A 14,359-nucleotide genomic window follows, 5' to 3' on the forward strand; every position below is an offset into this window, starting at 1 on the left:
TAAAAGTTAGAGGATTAGAAATTAATCAAATAAGCTGTCTTGGAAGAGATGTGATTTCAGAAGAGCTTTGAAGATGCAGAGAGCTGTGGCCTGGCAGAGTGAAGTGGCAAGGATTCATAGGCAGGGAGAAAGTGTGATCAAGACCTACAATGAAAGATGCGAATGAGGCAACATTAAGTCAAGAGAGGAGGTAAAGCCATACAATTGGAAATCGATTCACAGTTTGGAAGGCGGGAGGCAGACATCAAGAAAAGTAAATGGAAATCAGTAGCATCATTATAAATAAATAGAATTATAGGTCTATGCACATCATTAATAAAAATAAAGAGAATTACAATTATGAATATGCACATATATACACAAGTGCTGTGAGGCAGGGAAGGGGGTTAGAGCAAAGGGAGCAAGTTGGGGTGATGGGGGGCTGGAGGAATAGAGGAAAAGGGGGGCTTATTCTGGGAAGACCTCCTGGAGGAGGTGAGCCTTCAGTAGGGCTTTGAAGGTGGTAATAGTGATTGGTGGATTTGAGGAAGGAGGGCATTTCAGGCCAGAAGTCTGACATGGGCCAGGGGTCAATGGTGGGATAGGTGAGGTCAAGGCACAGTGACAAGGTTAGCAGGAGCAGAGGAGCTGAGTGTGCAGGCTGAGATGGAAAAGGAGAGAAGCAAGGTGATGTAGGAGGGGGCAAGGTGAGGGAGAGCTCTGAAGCCAGGAGTGAGGTGTTTTTGCTTACAGTCTAGGGGAGGTGTTTCACACACACACACACACACACACACACACACACACACACACATATAATAAATATCCATATACATGCACAAATACACAGGCATATAGGTGTACATCCAGATAGATGCATATATATGCATATATATATTTATATCTCTGCTCAGCCCTTTTACTTACATGTAAAATGAACAGTACTTTCAATTAATTAGCCTGAGTCTTCTGTGTAGATATTTGTAAACCTACTTTCCCCATTAGAGGAAAAGCTCCTTTTGGATCTTTTGGACATGCCCAAGCACTTAATACAACGCAATGCGATCAGTGAGAGTTCAGTAAATACCATTACTACTTCTAGAACACCGGAGATGTCAAAAATGGCCAATTTGATAAACGTCCATTCCAGTCTTAGAGATGAGTTGACGGAAAAATCTACTAATATTCAAAAATATTTCTGTAGCAGTAGATGTGATAGTAATTATTAAGTATTTGTTGTGTACAGAACACTGTCTTACATGCTGAGGATGACTACACAGGAGGGAATTCGACATGGTCATCTCTGCTGATTTCATTTCCCAAGCCACTCATCTTTGAGTATTGTAATAATAATAATTACGGTACCTGTTCAGCATTTACAGTGTGTTTAGCACTGTTCTAAGCACCGGGGGAGATATAGGGCAATCAGGTTGTTCTCCGTGGGGCTCGCACTCTTAACCCTCATTTTACAGATGAGGTAACGGAGGCCCAGAGAAGTGAAGCGACTTGCCCAAGGTCATACAGCAGACGAGTGGCAGGGCCCGGATTAGAACCCACATCCTCTGACTCCCAAGTACGTGCTCTTTCCACCAAGCCACGCTGCTTCCCTAGAATCCCCATTCCCAAAGGTTTTGCCGAGAAACTTCCCAATGAAAAGTCAATAATTAAATGTAAAAAACTGAATTCAGTTGTCACAGAGAGTATCAACAAACATTTCATATAATCCACATCTTCAGCGAAGCACACCTGACCATTCTTAGTCAATTCTCTCTCCAACTGGCCGATGTGGCCACTGATCAATACAGTCCTTGTGGATATTTTGGCAGCATCAATCCCTAGGGTTACCCGTCTGTCGATGGTTTATCCACAAGCAATAGAGTTGGATGCCAAATCGCTTTGTCTAGATCTGACTTCAGCCACACATTTCCAAGATCTTTCAGGCACTCGCTCCAAATGGCCAGAGGCAGAGAAATCAGAGAGCTCTAGCAATTGGGCAGCCTGATCAATCCGTCGGCGGGGAGCGGAATATTACTGATAGAAAGTGGCCATGGATTTTTTGACCTTTTCTACCCAATGACTGCTCAAATATTGTTGACCTTTTGAACTGTTCCAATCTCCTAATGATTGAACTGTAGGTGTTTCAGTTTTGATCATTTGTCTGTGACTGCGTATATATCCTGGCTACTCAGAAAGCATCCTTGATCAGTCAGTCTGTCTCCTAAATGTGGAACCCTGAACCATCGGGAATAATGTTTCAGGCATACGAGCTTAACTGGCAGTTTTCACTATTGCTCCTGTATCCCGATTGGCAGATGTCCCCTTCTCTGAAGCCTCTAAGAGAGTCCACTGATCCTTTTTTTTGTCTTCTGTCAGCAATGTCTCTTATAAAATGTCTCAGTATAAAATAATGCTGTCTCCTCTGTGAGATTTCAAGCAGCTCAAGGGCAAGGATTTTGTCTACATTTAAGTTATGCGTGTACCTTTAAATTATGTATCATAAATTCTTATTTATTCATATTAATGTCTTTCTCCCCAGATAGACTCTAAGCTCATTTTGGGCAGTGAAAATGTCTGCCAAGTTTGTCATATTGTACTCTCCCAATGTCTTAGCACAGTATGCTGCACTTAGGAGGTGTTCAATAAATACCATTGATTGATTGATCGACTGTTTTTGACTTTCATAGCAATAATAATGTTGGTATTTGTTAAGGCTTACTATGTTCAGGACACTGTTCTAAGTGATGGTGTAGATACAGGGTAATCAGGTTGTCCCATGTGAGGTTCCAGTTAATCCCCATTTAACAGATGAGGTAACTGACGCACAGAGAAGTGAAGTGACTTGCCCACAGTCACAGAGCTGTCAAGGGGCGGATGGAATTCGAACCCATGACCTCTGACTCCCAAGCCCTGGCACTTCCCACTGAGCCAGGGTCCTTAGTACTGAGGGCAATCAATCAATCGATAATATTTTTAGAGCTTACTGTTTGCAGAACATTGTACTAGATCCTTGAGAGAGTATAATGTGAGAGATTGTTAGGCACGTTGCCTGCCCACAGTGACTTGAAAGGCTAGAGGGGAAACGGATTTTAATATGAATTAATAAACTGTAGATATGTACATAACGATTATAGGGCTGAGGATGGAGTGAATAAATCAGTACCATGCTAATAATTATTACTATCCTTATGGTATTTGCCAAGTGCTATGTCCAGAACTCTGTTCAAACCACTGGGGTAGTTACCGGGTAATCATTTGGTCCCACATGAGACTCACAGTCTTATTCCCATTTTAAGATGAGGAAACTGAGGCACAGGCCAAGGTCACACAGCAGACTAGTGGCGGAGCCAGGACCAGAACCCAAGTCCTCCAACTCCGAAGCCCGTGCTCTTTCCATTGAGCCACGCTGTTAGTTCCTTGAGGGCAGGGATCATGTCTACCAACTCCCCGGCAGCTTCCCTAGCACTTTGTATGGTAGTCCACATGCAATAGACCATAAATTTCTTTTGGGCAGGGATCGTGTCTACTAACCTTACTGTACTCCCTCACACAGCACAGTGCTGGGCACATAGTAAGTAGCAGTGATTGAATGGTTGATTGATTACAGTGCCTGACACATAGTAAGCACTTAATAAATGCCACAAGTACTATTATTATTATTATTATTGTTACTTGACATGGACTACAATGGCAATGGTTCTTTTTCGCAGGTGAGTGTGGTTCATCCTGTAGAACCCCAAGATGTTATCTCCCCAGTAGTTCGGCATAGACTTGTCCTCTGCGTATAACTGTGCCTCACTCTCTGCCCACAGTAGATGGCAGTCCAGCCGATGGCAGGCGCAGAGGAGAGAGAGAGCCAAGATCATGGAATCCTGGAGATACGCTCAATCATCTCTCCACCCGATTCTTCTTCTGTCAGTCAGTCATTCAGTCAATCTTATTTATGGAATGCTTACTTTGTGCAGTGCACTATACTAAACGCTTGGGAAGGTACACTGAAACAATATAACAGACACATTCCCTACCCACAACAAGCTTCCAGTCTAGAGGGGGGAACATATGAATAGAAATGAATGAATCGCACATAAGAATGATAATAATAATAATAATAATTCTTAAGTGATATCGAGTCGTTTCCGATTCATAGCAACTCCATGGATATATTTACTCCAGAGCGCCCCGTCCCCTGCCATAATCTGCAAACTTACTAACTGTTTTTCTGTTATCGTTATCACAGTCTCTATCCATTTAGCTGCAGGCCTGCCTCTTCCATCTTTTCCCTGGACTTTTCCTAGCATTAGTGTCTTCTCCAGAGAATCGGTCCTCCTGACTATGTGTCCAAAATACGCTAAATCTAAGTCGAGTCATTTGGCCTTCCGAAGACCACTTTGGTTTAATTTGCTCCAAAATCCATCCGTTTATCTTCAGAATGATAATAACGACGGTATATCCTAAGCACTTACTACGTCCCAAGCACTGGGCTAAGCGCTGGGGTGAAGACAAGCAGTCCTTCATCCCACGTGGGGTTCACAGTCTCAATCCCCATTTTACCAATGAGGTAACTGAGGCACAGATACGTTAACTGACTGGCCCAAGGTCACACAGCAGACAGGTGGAGGGGCAAGGTTTGGAACCCATTACCTTACGATTCCCAGGCCCATGCTCTATACACTATGCTGTGTTGCATGAGAGCTGTGAGGCTGAGGGTGGAGTGAAGAAATCAGTCCGGAACCCTCTGAATATTCATTCGATCATATTTATTGAGCACTTACTGTGTGCAGAGCACTGTACTAAGTGCAGTCTACAAGGTAGACCGCAAGTTGGATGAGGGCAGGGATCACGGCTACCAACTCCACTGGAGTAGCCATCACATTACAATGGCAAAACCAATAAATGCAGTCGGATAGGGTTAGGGCCAGCCCTGTTCACATGGAACCAAGTCAAAAATTCGTGATAATATTGATATCAATAAAAATTGTATTTCTTATGCTCCTTCTAGATTCCAAAGACTGTACTATGTGCTCTACTGTACAGTACTAAGTGCCATGGCAGATACAAGATAAGCAGGTCCCACATGGGTCTCACAGTCTAAGAAGGAGGCCCAACAGATACTGAATCCTCATTTTGCAGTTGAGGGAATTGAGGCACAGGGGTGTGAAGTGACTTGCCCAAGGTGCAACGGGCAACAGGCAATAGGCAACGTTGAGTGCAACGGGCAAGAGGTGGAATGAGGATCGCAGTACACGTCCTAATGACTCCTAGGCCAGGGCAGTTTGCACTCCTAATGACTCTTAGGCCAGGGCAGTTTGCACTAGACCATACTGAATCCCATCAAGGCCTAGATCCAGTGGCATTGAGTTCGGGAAGATCTTGGGATTCCCAGAATGAGTCAAATGCCATTTGAATGAGAAGCAGGTTTTCTGAGGGACCCCTTGAGAGTGGAATCAAAGATAAGAAAAGGGTATTGGACCCACCCTTCAACATTAATCAATCAATCAATCCATGCTGTTTGTTAAGGGCCTATTGCTTGCAGAGTACTGAATGAAGCAATTGGGTGAGTACCCTGCAAGAGAGCTAGCTAACACATTCCCTGCTCACACTGTGCTTACAGTTAAGAAGGGGAGACAGAAATGAAAATAATGAAGTGATGGATATCCCATCAGCAAAGGCCAAATCTGGGCACATTAATGTTTCACCTCCAGGCAAAAGGGATGCCACAGCTGCAAAAGGCTTTGGAAATCCAGAAAGGGCTAGAGAAAGGAAAACTCCGATCATTCCTTCAGGCGTTGGGCTCCCGCGGTCCAGACAAGCGCTTAAGGTACACCATTGATGGATTGATTGCGTTCTGCATGGTGTAGTGGATAGAGCTCGGGTCTGGGAATCAGAAGGTCGTGGGTTCCAATCCCTACTCTGCCACTCGTCTGCTGTGTGACCTCGGCCAAGTCGCTTCAATTCTCTGTGCCTCAGTTCCTTCGGCTGTAAATGGGGATTAAGATGGTGAGCCCCAAGTTGGACAGGGTCTGTGTCCAACCCGATTTGCCTGTATCTACCCCCATTCTGAGAACAGTGCCCAGCACATAGTAAGCATTTAACAAATGCCACAATTACCATCATTATGCTTTGCACTTAGTAAGTGCTTAACAAATACCACCACCACTACCATTATTACCTACCCTGGGACTTTTAGTGCAGCGCTGGGCACACTGTAAGAGTTTACCAAATCCCACAGATATTATAACGATTGTTTGGTGATTCGATCTTTTCTGTATTCTGAGCAGTGGATGGGGACGGGAAGTTGGGGAGAGAAGCACGCTTAGTATAGTGCTCTGCACACGGTAAGCACTCACTAAATAGCATTGAATGAATGAAGGGTAGCATGACCTAGTGGAGCCTGAATGACCTAGCATCTAATCCCGGCCCTGTCACTTGTCTGCTGTGTGACCTTGGGCAAGTCACTTCACTGGGCCTCAGTTACCCTACCGGTAAAATAAGCTTTAAATAGGTCCAACCTGATCAGTTTATATCTACCCCAGCGGTTAGAACATCGCCTGACACCTAGAAATAGCTTAAATATACCATCAGAAAAAAGAGAGAGGACAAAGGGACTAGGTGGGAATTCGACAGTGGGTGGGTGATGTCCATGGCACCTTCTCAAGGCCACACTAGCCTTAGGCCACCCGATCATGACAAGCTCCTCCCCTTCAGAATAGGTCCCCCGGGACCCGCCCCCCCCCCACCAATCTCCTTACGCAACAGTCATCTCCATGGCAACTGCGATAACCACATTGGCCCCTTCCCCCACCCCCGGGTCCCTGTCTGTTCCCGAGGACCAACCAGGCAAGAGGTTGTTCTCCAGACCCTAAACCTTTGAATCGGCCAAACCTGTGTGAGACGTCCTGACTTCAGACAGAGCAGCCGTGACCCGCTGCTGCCCCCCGGGTGAGGGGAATCTCTGTGGGCATGTAGACGGGGGCATCCCCCAGGGAGAAATGGGTTATGGGGAGGCTGTAAATTGAGGACACAAGCTCAGGAAAGGGTCCTAGAGTCCAGACCTGCCCAGCAAAGGGAGGGAGAGGAACGGTCTCACTCCCTGAAAGGTTGGGGTGGGTTTTCCAAGGCCAGTGATCCCACTGCAGGAATGGTAAAAGTGGTAGGAGTGGTCAGATGGGAGAGGCACAGACTGAGCACTACCTGTGGACAGAGCACTGTACTGAGTTCTGGGAAAGCTCTCCCAGCTGGGAATCAGTTCTCCCCTCAGGATCTCCCCTCAGTGGGCCAAAGCACAACACAACACAGTTAGCCCCCCGATGCGGTGGGCGGGGTTGGAACCTGGGGAGAGAAAAAGCAGAGGAGACTGAGGGGTCACCGCCATTCCCATTGACTGTAGGTTTTCCCGCCCAATGGTTTTCAGAGCCACCATGGCAGAGGGGAGCAGGCAGCCTCCCACCCAGAGGGGATTTTGGAAGGGTCTGCGGAGAGCACTGTAAGTATCAGGGGAAAAAGAAGTAAGGCTTGGAATGGAGGGAGGGAGGGAGCGAGGGAGGCAGGGAGGGAGGGAGGAAAGGAGGTGGCGGGGAGAGGAGGGGGAAAGAGAGAATCAAGGGGGATGACCTCACTTTCTTCCCTTATTTTCGTTCATTCAGTCGTATTGATCGAGCACTTCCTATTTGCAGAGCACCGTACTAAGCGCTTAGGAAAGTTCAATACAGCAATAAGGAGAGTCGATCCCTGCTCACAGCGAGCTCACAGTCTAGAACGAAGGAAGGTAGACATCGATACAAGTAAACAGACATCAATTAAAATAAATAAACGCAGTGGAACTTAGGGGATAGAGCATGGGCCTGGGAGTCAGAGAATCCAGTTCCACTCCAATTTCTGCCGCTTATCTGCCCTTTGACTTTGGGAGAGTCAATTAAATTCTCTGGGCCTTAGTAAACCCATCTGTAAAATGGGGATGAAGACTATGAGTCCCATGTAAGACATGGACTACCTCTGATCTGATGAGTTTGCATCCAATCTCAGCGCTCAGTACAGTAGCTGGCACATAGTTACTGCCAATCAAACACCATGAAATAGACTGAGCAAATACTGACTGCAGAGCATTGTTTGCTTCATTCATTCAACAGTATTTATTGAGTGCTTACTATGTGCAGAGCACTGTACTAAGAATCAAGGGGAAGAACACCTCATTAAAACAATAGAAAATAAATAGAATCAGGGTGATGTAGATCTCATTAACCAAATAAAAAGGCTAATGCAGATATACACATTTGAGCAGACGAGTACAGGTCTGGGGGGATGGGACGGGAGAGTGGGGGGAGCAGAGGGAGTGGGGGGAGAAGAAGGTTTAGCTGCGGAGAAGAGAAGGGGGGGTCTTGGAGGAGGTGAGCTTTAAGTAGGGTTTTGAAGAGGGGAAGATAATTAGTTTGGCGGAGGTGAGGAGGGAGAGCGTTCCAGGACCGTGGGTGGACGTGGCTCAGGGGTCCACGGTGGGATAAGCGAGAACAGGGGACGGTGAGGAGGTGGGCGGCAGAGGAGTGGAGCGTGCGGGGTGGGCACTAGAAAGAGAGAACGGAGGAGAGGTAGGAAGGAGCAAGGCGATGGAGAGCCTCGAAGTCTAGAGTGAGAAGTTTTTGTTTCATGCAGAGGTCGACTGGCAACCACTGGGGCTTTTTAAGAAGTGGAGTGTCATGCCCAGAGCGTTTCTGCAGGAAGATGAGCTGGGCAGCAGAGTGAAGAATAGACTGGAGCGGGGAGAGAGAGGAGGAAGGGAGATCAGAGAGAAATCTGACACAGTAATCTAGCCGGGATATTACTAGAGCCTGTAGCAGTGAGGTAGCCGTTTGGGTGGAGAGGAAAGGGCGGATCTTGGCAATATCATAAAGGTGAGACCGGCAGGTTTAGGTAACGGATTGGATGTGTGGAGTGAACGAGAGAGCCGCGTCAAAGATGACACCGAGGTTGTGGGCCTGAGAGACGGGGAGGATGGTCGTACCATCCATGGTGATAGGGAAGTCAGGAAGAGGACAAGGCTTGGGAGGGAAGATGAGAAGCTCAGTTTTGTGCCCCGGTCCACTCCCTGGTGTTCTCAGCCGGGAGGACTCTGAGGGGGCAGTCAATCTGCAGTAAAAATCAAGTGACGGGAAGGATGGACCACAAGGGAACTGGGCCAGAGGGGGAGTGGGTTGAAAGGGAGAGGGCCGGTGGGGAGTGGACCTGGCAGGGACAATCGACAGGAGGTCTGGCCTCAAGGCCCTCTGGGGTCCAGACGGGGCCTAGTCAGCCCCGGATCGTCGGCTTCACCAGTCCAGAGGAAACAAACCCACTGCACTGGGGGACCGTAGGATCATGAGGTGTGTCCCCACTCAGAGCCCCCTCTGTGAACTGCACTCTACCTGACTCGCCTTCATAAGCCTCATCCCATCCTTACCCCGCCCCCATCTCTGCCCCTCCCCAACCGTGACTGACCTCATCACCGATTCCCCTGACACTCTGAGCGTTGCCTCGATGATTTACCCTTCCGAGGGGAGGAGGAGGGTGGAGTCCATTTAACATGGCACCTCCAGAAGCCTGTGCCCCCATGGCCGGCTATCAATTGGGACATGGCAGCAACAGTGGGGGTGAGCGCCTGCAGCGAAATGTCCCACAGAGAAAAACCTCCGTCAAGGGGGCTCAGGGTGAGGGATGTAGTGGGGGGCAGGCGGAGGTGCTGTCTGACGGTCCTTGGGCTTGTCAGAGACCCTGCTCAGGTCAGGCTGGAGCGAGGGGCAGCGGGACGGGGAGGAGATGAACGAAGAGACCCTGGATCCTAATTCTCCATTCTTTTGGCCTCCACAGTTTCCATCATCTGGCCTCCATGAGGAATCCAAATAAATTGTTTGGAATCTGTCAAATCGTGCCAGTGGAGGAGAAGGAGAAGGCAAAGGAGGAGGTGGAGGAGGAGGAGAAAGCGAAGGTGGAGCGGGGAGTGGAATGGAGAAGGAAGGAGGTGGAGGAGAAAGAAGAAAAGGTGGAGGAGGAAGAGAAATTGGAGGATCTGGACAAGGAAGAGGACAAGCTGGAGAAGGAGGAGAAGAAGGGGAAGGAGGAGGAGAAGGAAGGAGAGAAGAAGGAAGAAGAGAAGAAAGAAGTGGGAAAGGAAGGAGAGCAGAGGGAGGAAGAGAGGAAAGAGGAGGAGGAAGAAGAGCAGAAGGAGGAAGAGGAGAGAGAGGAGGAGAATTTGGAGGAGGTGGAGAGGGAGGTGGAGGAGGAGAAGGAGAAGGAGAAGGAGGAGGAGAAGGAAGAGGAGGAGGAGAAGGAAGAGGAGGAGGAGGAGGAGGAGGAGGAGGAGGAGGAGGAAGTGGAAAATAAGGACAAGTGGAAGGAGGCGGTGAATGAGGTGGACGGGGAGAAAGAAGACAAGAAGAAAGAGGAGGGAAAGGAGGCGGAAAAGCAAAAGGAGGAAGAAAAGAAAGAGGAGCAGGAGGAAGAGCAGAGGGAGGAAGAGAAGAAAGACGAGGAGGAAGAGCAGAAGGAGGAGGAGAAAGGAGGGGGAAGAGCAGAAGGAGGAAGAGAAGGAGGAGGAGGTGGAGAAGGAGGAAGAGGAGGTGGTGAGGAAAGAAAAGATGGAAAGGAAGGAGGAGGAGCAGAAGAAGCAGGCGTGTAAGCAGGAAGGGGAAAAGGAGGAGAAGAGGAAGAAGGAGGACGACGATGACAATGACAATGACAAATTCGAGATGGAGCCACCCAGCATGCCCCCTCTTAGAGTCCCCATGCCCATGTCCATGTACTGCGGACTGGGTGCTCTCATCCTCAGGAGATAGTTAATATGGCCCCAAGAGGGAGCAGGTGGCAGACCAATGAGAGAAAAGAGGACCTGCCGCATATTGAAAATCTGGAAGTGGATGAAAAATCCCTTCCAAAGAAAAAACAAGGTGCAGCCCTGGGACTGGGTGTGAGTGTCCTGCACCGGGGAAACAGCCAGGTATCGTGTCCTGGTTCCCCCAGAATCCGACCAGGCAGTCCTCCTGGCCTTTCCTCCCGGCATCCGACCCCTGACAGCACTGCTGCTGCGCTCGCCTTCCTCAAGGAGAACCCGGGGCTGCGGACACCCTGGAGCCTAGGATTCGGTTGTCACCTCGGGGCCACGGTGCCTCATGTATAGATAGATAGTCACTGTTGCCACAGGGTGGTCCTTGCCTGCATAGGCCATCTTCCTCACCCCTTTCTTCTCCCCGGCGACATCCCTACAACCAGGAGCTACTCTAGCGGTCCCCCGGCCCTGACTCCCGGCCCCAAATTTGCCTGCCTTCCACCCAGAGTTCTTCCTGCTCTGCCCTGTGGCCCCACCGCCTTATAGGTCCCCGATCCGGGACAAATCCCGGGGATGCCACCCGCCTTCCCACGCAAAGTCCCACATCACCACATTGGACATTTAGCCCCGACAGAGGTCAGCCTAGCCAAAGGGTACCGGAGTCAAGCCAGCCAGACACCCAAATATGTCGCCATCATTTAGCTTCTGTGCAATTGAACAGGAGACTGTGATGGCCTCCTCGATGACTCCCTACTAGGTCCTTCCTCCTGCAGGTCTGGCCCATCTTGCCCGCTTCGCCTTCTCCCCACAATCAAGTTTCATCACCTCCTGACAGATGTCCTCCCTTGGGGCCGGAGGAAGGTGGTAGGAACTGGGCTTTGGTCCCAGAACTGCTACTGATTCTCTGTGGAATGGGGACCCTGTTCCTGTGGTCAGGGAAGGTATGGCAAAGGGGACGACAAAGGCGGGAAGAGGCAGAAGAGAGGGGTACCCTTATGGGTGAGCAGTTCCCAATGATATTTTGGAAATTGCCTCTGTGGGGAGACCAGGATTCACCTCAAGCGCAGAAAGTGAGTACAATCCAGAACTCTCCTGGGAGCACCAGGGTCCCCGCCGATGCCCCGTCCACACCCCATGTCCCCTTTTCTCGACTGCTGGGAAGGTCCATCCCACCACCTTCCCCGAATACGCCTTCCCAGGGAGCACCTCCAGGATCTGACCTCTTCCTGCCCGCTTTGCCCTTGCCCCAAGACCCAGGCTCGGCCTCCCGTTCTGGCCATAGCCTCGTGATCTGACCTCAGCCTGCCCTCCAGGCCATCTCCCCGACATCTGACCTCAGCCTGCCATGCCTCACCTTGCTTCAAGATGCAATTAGAGCAGGACCTCTAGGCCATTACCCCCAGCCAGCCCCCCCTTGCCATTTCTGCCATATCGGACCTCAGCCTGCATTCCCAGCTATCACCCCCAGAATCCCACCTCAAGCTGCACGGATGCTCGCCTTATTTTACTCAGGTTCGGGCCGGGGGGCAGAGAGGTGAGCACCGTGCTGCTCCCACATTGGAGATGACCCAGGATCTGTCCCCCACCCTCCTGCCCCTGTCTCCCGGGAGCCACAGGACCCTACACCTGTCGGATCTGGGCCGCCATGGCCACCTTCCTCAGCCCTCCTCTCCTCGATAACATCCCTGTGGTCCAGGGCATTAAGGACCATCTTCCAGCATCGTCTCTACTGTCTACGGTGCCTGCAGCCTTCTTCTTCGCCCCATACCTCTCCCTGGCATTGTCCACATGATGCGGTGCAGCAGTTCACATCATCCTCGCCCTTCTTGTCACACTCATTGACATCCCCATCCTCTTCACCCCCTCCTTAATCCTGGCATCATCTCTTTGGTGCAGAGCAGTGACTGCCATCTTCCTTCCCTCTTTTCCTCCGCGTTTTCCCCGGTGGGTCAGGGCGGACTTTGCCATGTGTGGGGACACTGCGCTCCGTCCTTGTCCCTGTGTTCAGTTGCTGGCTGCCCATTCCTTTCCCCAACTCTCCTTAACCAATCCTGATGGGCCTCACACTGGAGCGGCTAGCCCTACGAAGACTCACTCCAGGGCGCTAGATCCCCAGCTCATGGGGAACACCCCGCGGCCTCCCACCCGGCTTCCCACTCTACCACGGGCTCCAGGCCCAACTCTCTGGATAGACCGGCTCTAGGAGCTCAGGACCACTGCGACTTCTGCACACCCGCAATGCTGAGACACCTCCATGTGGCCCCCACACCAAACACAGAGCCCCCCACTATGGCATCTCCTGAAGCCGCAGCCATCACGAGACACTTCCGGACCTCTATACCAAATACGAGAGATCCTCTTGCCCTGACCCCCAACCCCAGTCCTTCCTGCTTCCTGCCCGAGGCACGGCCTGCCCTGACACTTGGCCCCACCATCCAAGAGGTCTCCGATCTTCGATCCGGGATGACCCCCAGTGACTCCACCTCCTTTCCTGCCTTAGTTCCCGCCTAGTCACGTTTGATCTTCGGTCCCGACTGAGGGTCGTCCCGCTGATGAGTCCCAGGACCAAGACAACTGTGGTTGTCCGAGCTGGCCGTGCCATTCCGTCTTTGTTGTTATACACATGGGCTATGGAATGAGGCACCCTGGTTCACCAAAGTACTACGTCAGCTAAGCTGCAGTGCTCCTCCATGTCCTTACAATGTTGGTTAAAAATTGAATGATTTACTCACAGTCAATGTTCTTCAAATATATTGAAAATAATACTTGTGGCATTTCTTTGGCACTTTCCTACATGTCTCATGCTGCACCGAATGCAGATGGAGAGATTTATTCAGATTCCCTACAGTCCCCATCCCATATGGGTCTCACAGTCTAGTTGGGAGGGAGAAGAGCTAATTCACCTCTCCATTGTACAGGTGAGGAAAGTGAGGCCCAGAGAAGCAAAGCCACTTGCCTACAGTTGCCTACTTGTCTACTTGTCTTGCCTACTTGTCCTACAGTTGGCAAGTTGTAGAGGCAGATATAGAACCCAGGTGTTCTGACTTCCAGTTTGGCCAACCACCACCCCTCATCAGCAACGCAGAGGCATTCCTATTAGAGAATATCCTTAGGAAAGGGAAAGGACAATTCCATTGCCCTGGAATAATTACCAATTCGAGAACGAGATGACCCGTCACAAGGTCCACTGTGTTGCAGTTTACTGGCTCATCCATACACCGACCCTCAGAGCAAAGACTCTAGGCTACCCCGCTGGGGAGATGCCCAGTCCCGGGGTAGGGATTTCTGATCCTGACCACACCCAACCCACTGGGCCCACTACGGTCCCGGTGGACACCAGATCTGACTTCTGTAATGACACACCGGTGCCAGCCATGTGGGCCACCAGGCACATTGGGTGCCCTGGGTCTGCCCAAAATAGTCCATTTCTCTGTGGGGCTGGGGTTGGTGGGAGATCCACACCTCTCTTCTTCTCCAGTCACATCCCTCCCTGGTCACTCTGAAAAGGGCTGCTGGGGCTGAACTGCAGATCTTGGCAGCTGGGGCTGGGGCTGATGGGAAAAAACACCAGCTATTAAGATGTCTGGAGCCCTG

At 50.2% G+C, this 14,359-nt stretch overlaps 1 long non-coding RNA gene across 2 annotated transcripts; it reads left to right on the forward strand.

The window, feature by feature from the left end:
- Positions 1 to 6,780: 6,780 nt before the first annotated feature.
- On the forward strand, positions 6,781 to 9,913 carry LOC103167672. Of its 2 annotated transcripts, none has more exons than XR_003756692.2 (3): positions 6,781 to 6,912; positions 7,361 to 7,456; positions 9,811 to 9,913. It is a non-coding gene; the product is annotated as an uncharacterized LOC103167672 (long non-coding RNA). The 2 variants fall into 2 exon arrangements; XR_003756693.2 differs by having other exon boundaries at positions 7,385 to 7,456.
- Positions 9,914 to 14,359: the final 4,446 nt, after the last annotated feature.

Source organism: Ornithorhynchus anatinus, unplaced genomic scaffold (assembly GCF_004115215.2).
Source record: "Ornithorhynchus anatinus isolate Pmale09 unplaced genomic scaffold, mOrnAna1.pri.v4 scaffold_608_arrow_ctg1, whole genome shotgun sequence".
NCBI classification, from domain to species: Eukaryota; Metazoa; Chordata; class Mammalia; order Monotremata; family Ornithorhynchidae; genus Ornithorhynchus; species Ornithorhynchus anatinus.